Source organism: Camellia sinensis, chromosome 5 (assembly GCF_055761805.1).
Source record: "Camellia sinensis isolate YWXY chromosome 5, ASM5576180v1, whole genome shotgun sequence".
NCBI lineage: Eukaryota > Viridiplantae > Streptophyta > Magnoliopsida > Ericales > Theaceae > Camellia > Camellia sinensis.
This window is the reverse complement of record NC_138965.1, coordinates 142,606,516-142,619,483: the sequence shown is the minus strand read 5'-3', so window position 1 is coordinate 142,619,483 and position 12,968 is coordinate 142,606,516. Positions and strand designations below refer to the sequence as shown.

Sequence of the window (12,968 nt, the reverse complement as noted above, 5' to 3'; positions counted from 1 at the left end):
TATTCCCAAATCCAACCATTGTTTCACAAGGGTAAATAACTAAGCTAAAAACCATATTAAAGTGTAAAAAATCCCTACCTCGATTTTAGATGACCAAAATAACAATAGAAGGACTTCAAAGACGCCGATACCAACTTCTATTTGGATCAAAACAAAGCTCTTGAGGTGCTCTACCTTTTTCTCAAAGGCACTAGGGTGAAGATCTCAACGGATCTAGGTGAAATAGTAGAGAGAATGTGAGTTCTAGAGAGAGAAACTCAAGATCTAGGTTTTTGGAAAGTTTTAAAGAGAGAGAGGAGCGAAAAAGTGAAGTAAAAAGTCGACTTCACGAATTGATATACACGCAGTCCGCTCGAGCGTGGAAAGTGACGCGCGAGCGTCAAACACAAAGTTTTGCTTGAGCTTAAAAAGTGATGCTCGAGCGCCGAATACACACTTCCAGAAGTTTTGCAAACGAAGGACCCCACTCAAGCGCAAGAATAAACGCTCGAGTGTCTACCCGCTCGAATGTAGGAAACACCGCTCGAGCGTAGAACACACTCTTCCTATATTTGCAAGTCTGCAAAAATACTAAGGGTGTGTTTGGTAACGTTTATGTTTTCAGTTTATATTTATAAAAATTTTATAAATTGGTTTTTGTTTATTTTTTGTTTATTTTTAGAAAAACATAAATTATAAATGCGTTTGGTAGTTGACAAAATGTTTAAAAAAAATTTAAAATATAAAAAAGTGTGAGAAATGGCAAGTGGCGACAGAAGACGGTGGTGGAAAGTGGTGACGGTGGGTGGTGGGTAGCTGGTGGTGTTGGGTGGTGGTGGGTGGGTGGGTGGGTGGTAGCGAGTGGGTGGTGGTGGTGGTGGTGGTGGCGGCGGGTGGTGGTGGCAGGTGGTGGTAGGTGGTGGCGAGTGAGTGGTGGTGGCGGGTAGGTGGAGGGTGGTGGTGGTGGTTGGTTGGTGGGTGGGTGGGTGGGTGACGGTGGGGGGTGGTAGCGAGTGGGTGGTGGCGGCGGCGGTGACAGGTAGTAGGTGGTGGTGGCAGGTGGGTGGCGGATGGCAAGTGGTGGTGGGTGGTGGGTAGTGACGGTGGGTGGGTGGGTGACGGTGGCTGGAGGTGGGTAGTAGCGAGTGGGTGGTGGTGGTGGTGGTGGTGGTAGTGGTAGCGGGTGGTGGTGGCAGGTGGGTGGCAGAAGGCGGGTGATGGCGGCAGGTGGGTGGCGGATGGCGGGTAGGTGGTAATGGTGGTGGGTGGATGGGTGAGTGAGTAACGATGGCGGGTGGTAAGTGGTAGCGAGTGGGTGGTGGTGATGGGTGGTGGGTAGTGGTGGCGGGTGGGTGGCTGGTGGGTGGTGGTGGTGGGTGGCTAGTGGTGGCAGGTGGTGGATGGTGGTGGCAGGTGGGTGGTGAGTGGTGGTGGCAAGTAGGTGGCGGGTGGTGGTGGCGGGCGGTGGATGGTAGTGGCAGGTAGTGGGTGGTGGTGGCAGGTGGGTGGTGAGTGGTGGTGGCAGGTGGTGGTGGTGGTTGTGGGGGGTGGGTGGTGGTGGCGGAAAACGGTGGTGGAAAATGATGGCAGGTGGTGACTAGTGTTGGGTGGTAAAAAAAAAAAAAACTGAAAACTCAAAATGGAAACACATTTTTTGTGTTTTCATTTTTTGGCTAAATTTATAAACTAAGACCACTGATTTATAAATCAAAAATTTTACCAAACAAGTTTTTATTTGAATTTTTAAAATTTTTGTAAATATAAACAGAAAACTGAAACGTAAGTGTTACCAAACGGCACCTAAGAGTTGGCAAATCCTGCTTGAGTGCAAAAATGGCCACGCGAGCGGAGGAGCAAAATTTATGAAGCCCAGCTCGAGCGGAAGAGCCAAAATCTGGGCAACAAAGGTTTAGAAAACCAAGTAAGCAACATGTTTGAAACGCACAACTACAACCCGATAACTAAAATAAAGGGAACACAACGGAAACAAGATATGAATAACTATTCTAAACCATACCAACCCGAGTCCAGAATACAATAAGTGACGGGTCAAAATCAGAATCGTTATAATGTGGTTTTCTCTAGGGGGATAATGATCATGGGAAAAAAATGCATCTTGTAAGCTGGAAGGAAGTGATAAAAGGCAAAGTGTATGGAGGCTGGGTATAAGGAAAATTAGTGATGCAACACTACAACAAAAGTAACCTATGGTGACGAAAAGTAGTGAAGAAAATAAATTTCATCACTAAATAAGAATAATTCGTGACGAATTACAAAATTTTGTCACATATAATAGAAAAATAAAAATAATAGGTGATGAAATTTATTTTCGTCAACAAATACTTCTTTTTAGGTGATGAAAAAATAAGTTTCGTCACCGAAATTTTTTCGCTAATTTTTTTTTTTTTTGTGGCGCCAAAATTTTGTTGGTGGAGATTTGTGGTGGAAAAAGGTAGTTTGTGGAGAAATGTTATTTGCGATATTCATAAGATTGATACACAAAATTGGCTACCAGTTCATTCCAGAAATGCTTCAAGAATTTGGGTGGATTTTTCAATGGCAAGAGACATATGGCCTGAAGCTTTTGGTATATTTTCGAACAACATCAAATTTATTCCGGGAAAGGGGAATAGATTGATATTTTGGAAGGCTGTGGGTGGGGGAGGGAGTGGTGCTGCAAAATCTATCCTATATTAGCAGTCACAAGGATGGTAGAGTTGAAGAATTTGTGGACATAAGGAGTGATGGAGAGGGGTGGAAGGTGGAGTTTAGAAGATCATTGTTGGCTTAGGAAGAGGAACAAGTTTCCTTTTAAACAACCTGCTAACAGGTGCTCCAGTAATTAGACAGAGGAAGGAGGATTAAATCAGGTGGAAGGCTAATTCAAGTGGATATTTCTTAGTGGCATGTTTGCATACATGTCTTGAAGCTTTGTTAGGCCCAAAACTGACAGTCCCAAAATTGATTTGGAGGAATGCAGCCCCACCTACAGTGAAGTTTTTTGGCTGGTTGGCATGGAGGGTAAGGTGAAAACTTCTGATAGACTTGCTAGAATGGGAATTTTAGCTAATCAACAAGAAGGACAGTGTAGATTTTGCTGCATGGAAATCAAATCAATGGAGCATGTTTTAATTTGGTACGAGGAGGTGTGGAGAATCTGGTCAGCAATTTTACATTGGTGGGGAATGTCTTGGGTGAGACCAAGATCGGTGATTTCTCTTTTGGAATGGTGGATGAACTGGAATTCCAGAAAGCAAAAAGAGTGGTTGGGAGATTATACCTTCTATTGTTTTTTGGTCAATTTGGAGGTTGAGGAATCAATGCCTTTTTGGCAATTTACAACCCAAGTGGGATGAGATGTTGGATTTAATCAAGCATCGAATTCTATTTTGGGCATGTTTGAAACCGGAGTTAAGAGGGTTTTTTGTTAACCAGATGATGTATTGCCAAACAGGTATGTCAATGTGCTTGTAGGTGGTATCCAGCGCTTGAAGATACATAAGAGTATGTAGCAGACTAGTGGGTTGGGTTCTGTTCTTCTAAATTGTGAAACTGCTGGTGCTGTGTAGAAGAGAAGCAGAAGAGGCCCATTGGTTTTGGTTTTATGGAAGTGAGATTGGCTAGTTTAATGTTTAGCTTGGTGCAGCTGTGGGTTGATGGGACTAGGCTATGTCCTTGAAAGGCTATAGTTACATCTGGTTTGAACATGTGGCTGTTTTGCTGTGATCATTAGTGATCTTTGCTAGCTTTTGAGGTTTGCTGTTTGTTGGTTCCATTGATTCCTCACCAACTCTCTTGGCTTGAGCTTTCAAATGACTGGGCGTTCTTCTTGGTACCAACCTAATTGGAATTAGGAAGTTATGCTATGATGGATTTTGCTCTTGTCTCTCCTTTGTTGATGTAATGCCATATACTATATATTTTTCATCAATAAAGTTTTCTTCTTTTATTGATCAAAAAAATTACATGATTTCTTTATGTAGTAGTAACATTTTGGGAAAATTATACTTTATTCCCCTTATGTTTAGATATTTTCTTACTTTGGCTTTTAAAATTTATTTTTTTCTACTCTCACCCTTCATGTTTTAAGTTTTTCACAATTTACTCTTAAAATTAATTTTTGTTTAATATAAGAATATCAACTTCTCCTTGAGAACTCTCTCTAAACTTTTCTTCTCCTAGGGTTTCGATTGTGAGTGGCAACCGCGGTGGGAGAGGGGGGTTCCGATGGCCAACAACTTCCTCTTATCCCTCTTTCTCTTCCTTTTCCTTGCTTTTCTGCTCAATAACTTGGAAGTTTTTGGCTTTCCACCCTTTTCCCTCATTCTATGAGGTATTTCTTTCCCCTTCGCCTTAACTCTAATCATGGCCTTTACGATTCCGCCGTTTCTCTCCTCCTCTACCCCACTCCGATGTTGCCACTACGTCATCACCTCATGTTCAGCCACCATCAACATCTTCTTAATCGGATTTGTCGCCTCCCATCACCCAAATCCACCACCTTCCACCGCCAAGTTTTCTGCCACCGCTATCTGGACGTTATGGGTTTGAGGGTTTATGTTTTGTTTTCTATTTTTTGGTGTATTTATAGTTTACCTACATAGATGGATGTAACCTATGTATTTGCCTCAGACTTATTCTATTGTTGAACCTTTATGATCAACTTCTGCTCCGTAGTATAAATGTGATATCTTGATATATACATAGCTTGTCTTTGGTGCTTCGTTTGGGAATTTTTCCTTTGTTTTGAACAAGATTTTTTCCTCACTTTAATGTAAGTTTCTTGCTGATTTCCTTGTAAGTGTTGTTTGGCTAACTTTACTTTTAATCGAAATTATTGTTGATAAAAAAAAAAAAACATAAATTACAAATTTCACCCACCTAGTTTTACTTGAATTTCATTCTAACTTCTTGCTGGCGTGGCATCCTGTATTGGGAGAAAAAAAAAAACACATTTCAATTTCTGGGAAAAACCTCTAGCCTTCCTCCAAGCAACTTATCTACTCTGTTAGCCAACCCTTGTTGTATATATGTCGTGAAGAAAATATATAATACATAAAACAGAAAGCTTGTCTTCTTCACCCTATCCTTCCTCGTCGGACTAAACTTGCCGGCAAGACTTCGACGACTTCTCGGTGACGCACGTGAGGGCATGTGGGTCCTCCTTTTAGGCTAAATTTTTTAGGTCTAGATTCCTCTTGTTGAGACCTTCCTCCTGCTATGCTTAAAACTCAATTTCGAACAACTTGATTTCTGGGCCATTTTGGAAAAAATGCATTGTTTTTCCTCCTCGCTCTGATACCAATTGTTGGGGATCTGTGATCCCGTCCAAGACCTTCCTGAAATCATACCAAGCAGAAAAACACAAACACACCCAAGGAGGCACAATATTTAACGTGGTTCAGCCTCAATACCTACGTCCACAGGAAAGTAACTGGTTATCACTATAACAATGGAGATTGCAAAGAGATTTACACAATGGAAGAAAAGACCACACTCACTCGACTCCCACTGAGCTCCCCCTCTCACACAGAGGGAGCTCCCATCTCTCACATAGAGGGACTCTCTGTCTCACTCTCTCTACATTTTCCTTGGTTGCTCACTCTCAGAACTCTCTCCTCAGCCTCTCGATTATATACCAAAATGGAGGAAGATGGAGAGCTTGGCTGGCACAACACATGGCTAGCAGTTCACTCACCTTTCGGTGGCCGTCTACCTTTACAGCTTGTCAGTTGGCAACCGTCTCCATTGACTTGCTGCATTTAACTTCACATGGGGTGATATCCAACATCAACTTCCTTCAATAGAATAAAGAGTCAATGGTTTATGAATATATGTATGTTTACACACACACACACACACACACACACACACACACACACACAGAGTAATTAACCGATAGAACAAATGTGAGTCAGATTTGTGAGAAAAATGGGAGTTACTGATTTGGGTTGGTGGTGATAAAGCCAATGTCGATCGAAGATAGAAAGAGCAGAGAGAAGTCAATTTCATTCAAACCCAAACCCTAGGATTTTCCCAGAACATAAGCACTTGCAAACCTTAGGGTTTTTCCTTTTCTTTTTGTGAGTCAGTTCCCAACTGGAACTCTACCCTTTCCTTTGCTACTGTGGTTTCATGGCCTTTTTTTTATTTTTAATTCTAAAATGCCTTTAAATTTTATTTGTGTCGGTAACCTTAAATAAATATAAAATGTCACTCAATTTTATTTTATTTTTAAAAAATGCCACAAAATTTATTTCTACTGACAACCTTAAATAAAATGTCACTCAAATAGTGGAATAGGCATATGGTTAAGTGACATTTTAAAACAAATTCCATTAGATGTATTTGTAATAGCATTTTTATTATTAAAAAAAAATGACACTGAAATGATGCCATTAAATAGTGTTTTTGCTATAATGTTGTGGCACTTGATTATTAAAATGTCACTAGAGCCATTTATATTTGTATCTTTGTGACATTTTTCAAAAAGTGCCATCAAAAATTATTTTTGTGGCGTTTTCTAAAATTATGTTACTAGTTTTTAGTAAAAATTATGCTAACCCTTGATCGGCAGAGACTTCACAACAATTTTAACCAAACAGAAAATCAGATGACTGTGTAAGTGCTCTAATGCCTTGAAAGTGCAAGGACTTCTTTGGAATAATTAACAATCGAAAAAGTGAAGTAAACACATAAAAACTTCTATTGAAATCTTCTAAGTTTAGAAAGTTACAAACTGTTGAAAGCTACTCCTAAAAGTTAAGATAATCTACTCCTACAAATAAAGAAAACAATCTATGATAAGTTCGATTATTTGTTGATGCCCATCTCCTGCTCCTTTACTGCCTTTATAATGCCCCAAATCTCAGCCATGCCTTCCTTCTTTTTAGCCACTGTCCCATGATCCTTCAATCAGCAGGTCACTTTCATTTAACTGCTCAAAACTACCCTAGCCTTCTTGAACCTTCAAACCTTCTTTGGTTCCTCTTTTTGAAGCAAAACCAACTTCTTTAATGCTGCCACATGTCCCCCATGATCTCTAGCACTACCTTTGACAGACGAAAACATTTTACTAAGGCCCATAACTGCTTGCAACCTCCTTTACTTCTTTAAACTTTTATCTTTGCCCTAACTTCGCTTTTAAACCTCCAACCGCATCATCACACAATTTCCCTTCAATTAATGAGCATGATTGACAGAGGAAAGCTTTCCAATTCACAAATATGGTCCCTTATAAATCAATCCACCAAGCCAATTAACCAATTGATAACTAGCTTATGACCCTCTTAGCCAATTGATGCACATGATCAATTCCTTCACACCACGTAGCCTCTTGACTGCTGAAAGACTTCATTTTGACTTCACTGCCACGTGTCATCATCTGATTAATCCACCTGTCAATAGGGATTTTATGAAAATGGGTGCAAACACTAGTATAGTGTCATTAAAATGTGTTTTTGTTGTACTGTATTTAAAAAGTCACATTTAGTTTTTTCATCTCATATTTAAAAAAAAATTAAAAAATTTATTTCCAAACAAGCCCTTAGTAGGATTAGAAATTTCCTTAGATGGAAAGTGACAAGAATGACTAGTTTGCTTAAGGGACTTGCATAGTAATGTTTGAACCAAGGTTCACATCATGATAGGGGCCCTACCTTAATTACCTAACTGTGGTTTTGGCACAAGAGACATTGATGGCGCTAGTTAAGAAGGTCATGGTCTAGTTTGGTGCCATTTGTGAAGAATACATTACCGCTATTTGATGCTATTTGTGAAGTGATATAAAATTAAAAAAATTATTTCCAAACAAGCCCTTAGTAGGATAAGATATTTCCTTAGATGGAAAGTGACAAGAATGACTAGTTTGCTTAAGGGACTTGCATAGTAATGTTTGAACCAAGGTTCACATCATGATAGGGGCCCTACAACTATGGTTTTGGCACAAGAGACATTGATTGCACTGGTTATGAAGGTCACGGTCTAGTTTGGTGCCATTTGTGAAGAATACTTTACCGTTATTTGACGCTATTTGTGAAGTGATATGATTGGAAAGAATTTTTGCAAATTTATAGCAAAAGTAAATGTTGTTATAGCTTTAACAAAAAATTCAAATTTTCATGTCCAAACCAAGCACATTGAATTACGTCATCACTGTGTAGATATTTGTGTCATCACTTTGTGAAAATTTGTCAACATTAACAAGTAACTTGCGGATATTTTCACAAAGATTGGCTTTGTTTGGTTTAGTTTTTAGAATATTGTGGATGGTGAATTTGTCTCCACATAGGATTAGTGAGATAATGCACCTTAGCCAGCACTTGCAAGAGAAACTAAAGTCGAAGATCACCTCCGACCTAGGTAGGTTGAAAGGACCCTCTGACGATCAAGTTAGCATTCTGGTTAGACATGATTGTAATAGCGAAATAAAGGAAAGGCATGTTTGTATAGTTACTCTTAATTACCTCTGTGTGTCATTTACTTGTTTGATTGATTCCATTTTATATTAATTGGTATGTTGCTGTGAACCTCAATCTCCTCTTGATCAAAACGGTTAGCCCTTTGTCAGAGATTACCTTAATAGTGGCCAACTTGTAGTTGCTACTGATCATCGGATCTCTGCTGACCAAATGATTGGCTTTCTGCCAGAGATAGTGGCCAACTTGTATTTGTGGATGATTTTTGGATCTCTGTTGATCGGACGGACATCATTCTACCAGAGGTCAGTGGCCAACTTATATTCTTCTTTGGCCGTTGGATCCATTCCAATCAGAGGGCCATCCTTTTGTCAGGGGTCATGTGACGCCCCAAATTTTTTTTTGAAATATCAAGGGAAATTAAATAAACAAAATGACTTAATAAACTAAAAAGTTGTCATCTTAATAGGACATTCCAGCTCTCGTACATAGCCAAAGATTCAAATAATATTAAATAAAAACTTAAGATTATCCAAATATAACATCAAATGAAATTATAAGGTCCTTAATAGCTAATTTATAAGATAATAAAGTTATTCAACTTTAGTCATGATTTCAAGTCAGCCAAGACTATACGTTAGCGTCAACTCCATTTCAGCTTCAATTATTTCCTCGCCAAAACCTGGCATCAAACGCCAGGGCAACAAAAATATATGCCATGAGTTTTGCAACACAGTGAGAAAACATAACCAACCTACCATTCTTTTTAAGAGAAAAATAATGAGATTATAAGCACGAGATAATAATATAATTGTAAACATGAATTACAACCATTAAAATAATTTCAATAATTTTAATAAATTAGGTGACACTCAAAATCTCACCAAAGAGATTGAACTTACCAACCATTAAGCATGGCAACGGTTAATTTGAAACCCTCCCTTGGTCAAATATTTTAGTGTTACCAACCGTAACTACCAGGGATGCCCACGTCCGGAGTTATATACCCAAGTAGTAGCATCCGCGGTCTGCCCCAAGGAAACGGTCTGCCAGGGGTACGTAACCTCCCTGTGTGCCATCGGCACATCCACCCTTATTCCAAAACCAAATACCGAAAAGGGTTCAAATAAGTCCCATGCCATCTTAGAGTTTCACAACACAATTTACGTGAGAATTCTCAAAACCAGGGCTCACCCTGAACAACCGATATTAACCGTTAACCCTTAATTTCGTACACTCTTTAAAAGCAAGACTCACTCTGAGCAACTGGTATTGACCGTCAATTGTTAACTTCGTATATGCCGTTAATCATTTCAGTTAATTTTGATATTACTCATAAATAATTCCAATTTTTAATCATAATTGATGTTACACCAACTCATTAAAATTCTCAACATAAAATATTACACATGTCACACAATAATAAACAAATGTACAGCATTTAAATAAACAATTTATTTAAACCATGGTATGAAATAATAATTTAGATACAGAGAAAATAAACCAAAGTAACACACGTGCATGGATTTTTAATTTACAAGATTAGACTGCCACAATATTAAATAAACCACAATACACCGATACATGGATTACTAATTTACTATATTTGATGAATTGGGCCAACACAATAACTGATTTTTATCCGAATAAATAATTGAAGTCATGATCTTAAACCTGTCTAGAAATTTTCAGGTTATACCTTAGGTAATAAAAATTATAAATAAATTATTTATACAGTTCTAAAATTCGTGAAAATGTACAGAATATTCAATAAATATGTTTGGGTCATTTTTCAGAAATAAATTCCCAAAAATAAGTGATAAATAATTCTGTAAAATTCCCAAAAATTTTATGACACAGATTTATCACATTTCCTTAAATTAATTCTATACTTAAATTTTATAAATAAATTCCATGATCTAAAAATTTATTATGAAACTAGACTTCTCAAATTTCATTTTTGTGCTTAAAAATTATCAGATTTGGTTTAATATAAAATTTTTAATGATTTTTCAAACACATAACAAAATTTGTCTATAGCTCCAGATTTGGTTACAAATCTGTATAAATTCATACAAAACTCAATAATTGTTGAACAATTTTGTGGATGAACTAGACATCATTATCAACAATTTTGTAGAAGAAATCATCTTCAAATTTTGAGTATAAAATTATCTAAAAATTAGTACAACTTTCTGGCAGATTTAAAAGGCCAAATAACATTTTCAATAATCTTTTTAATGACATAAACTACACATACAAGTCCAAATTTGATGTACCATCATAAATTTTCATACAATTATAAATAAAATTTTTATCTACAAGTTTAGACATTTTATCATATGTATATAATTTGAAAATTTCAAATATATAAAAAAATGAGAGGGTTGAGAGGGTTTTCTTACTATGTTAGGTTGCTAGCGATTTATCGTCCGAATTTGATTTATGATTCTGATCGTAAGATACGACCGTCTTGGCTCCATGATCGTCTTGCTGAAATTTCACATTAATCAGACACGATCTCACCGTTGATCTTTCATTGGATTCTCTTAGAACCTTTAGTTGTTGATCATCATCTTAGACTTAGAATTTGAAAGATCTAACCCCAAAAATGGATTCTACACGTCAAAAAACCTAAGGGTGGTCATCCCCAAACTCATAGGACCACTCGATTAACCTAAAGGTACTAGGATGCACCGCAGCACCAAGGGCCGAGAAACGCTGGATAAAATTTGATTCATCTTCTCCAACAGCCGTAGCATGCACGAACAGAAATCCAGAATTTTAGTTTCAATGTCACCAGTTCAAATGCTTGTATCTTCTTCATCGTAACTCCGTTTTATCTTATTTTTCTGTCATTGATTCACCTCACGGCCTAGTTTTTGGTTCACTACTCACACGCCTTGTTCCATCTCTTTTTGCATGCCGTCGGATCTCCAAAATTTGACGAAAAAATAAGATTATTTTCCTACCATCTCGGACATTTTTTTCGAACCATCTTTCGGACTCCATAACTTTCTTAGTTCTTAACGGTTTTATTTCATTCTTTCGCCAATCTCTTCAACTTACTTCGTACTTCATCTTACATGGCCTATTTATCTCACTTCTTCCCGGAATGGATGGTTTTGGCATGCCGAAAGTAAGCCGAAAACCAACTTTTGAACTTCAAAATAAACTTCTCTAACTTTGCTTCTTTCTCCTCCATCTTCCTTCTTCTTCTCTTTCTTCACCTACAACACTTTGTGAATGGTGGTTCTAGATGATAATAGAAATAGGTGATGATGGTGGTGGCAGTCCGACGGTGCGCCAATGGTGGTGAAGTTCGCGGGTTGGCGATAGTGTGGGTTAAAGCCGTGACTATGGAGGTCGGGAGGAGGAGTAAGAATAGAGATAAAAAAGAAGAAATAGTTTTGAGAATGAGAGGTGTAGAGAAAGAGAGATGAAACGGATAGAGAGAAAGCTATGAAATTGGAAGAGAAGCAAAATGAGGAAGAGTAAAAGATGATCAAAGAAAATGAAAAGAAATAAAAAAAATAAAAAATTGAACACAGCATGTTCACCACGTTTCTTTTGTTATAGGAAATGATTGCACGTGGAAGGTGGGATGTGAGAAAACATGGGGAGCAAGCCCATGGTTTCTGATTGGATTTTAGTGCAGAAAATATTAGGTTTTAGTGTAATTTGATTACAAAAAAAATATAAAAATATCATACGGCTCAGAAATTAATATTGAGTAATAATATAAAGTCAAAAATATTTTATTTTATTTTGTTTTGAATAAATTTTCAGTATAAAAATATACAGAATATTAATTCAAAATATTGTGAATAATTATTTAAGAAAATTAAAAATATATATATTATTTTTATTATATAAAAATACGGGGTTTCACAGGTCAATCTCTACTCTGAGCTTAATTCTGTCTAATACACCCAATCATGTTAGTCGACTCCCATTGTTTTTAGGCTCAATTAATCTCGGTTTACCCGGCTTATTTAAGCCCATATTTCTATTGGGCTGGATTTGGATTTCTACCCTTCACAAATATGTTTTTGATTTTTTTTTTAAAAAATTTAAATTTAATTTGGTGAATTTTTTTTAAAAAAAATCAAAAATACTTATAATTTTATCTTCTCAAAGGGTAGAAATAATTTTTAAAAATTTTAAATATATTTTTTTTGATATTTCTTTTGGTTGAACTAGTTGCTATTTCCTCAAAAAATTCTGAAAATAATTTTAGAAAATCAAACCAAACATGGCAAGATCATCCCGATAATTGAGGCAGTTCAGTATATATATATATATATTGTAATATGGGCAATGCTAGAGAGCTCTAAATCTAGAGCTCTAATTTGAGCTCTAGTGATGTGTCAAAGCAAAAAAAGAAAAAAAAAGAAAAAAACAAGGCACAAACATCACATCAAGATGGGTCCCACCTTCCATTAGAGCTATTAGAGCTCTTATATTAGAGCTCTAAAGCATTTTTGATTGTAATATAAATTAAGAGGGGTGTTAACAAAATGATTTGTAGAAAAAAAACAAAAAAGGAAACAACTTGGCAGCCAAGTTGCA

At 37.1% G+C, this 12,968-nt stretch overlaps 1 long non-coding RNA gene across 1 annotated transcript; it reads right to left on the bottom strand.

Annotated features, from left to right (window-relative positions):
• Positions 1–6,661: 6,661 nt before the first annotated feature.
• Positions 6,662–11,945, bottom strand: LOC145790893 (uncharacterized). The gene is made up of 2 exons (XR_014330240.1): positions 10,802–11,945; positions 6,662–7,376 (listed from the first exon to the last, which is right to left on the bottom strand). It is a non-coding gene; the product is annotated as an uncharacterized LOC145790893 (long non-coding RNA).
• Positions 11,946–12,968: the final 1,023 nt, after the last annotated feature.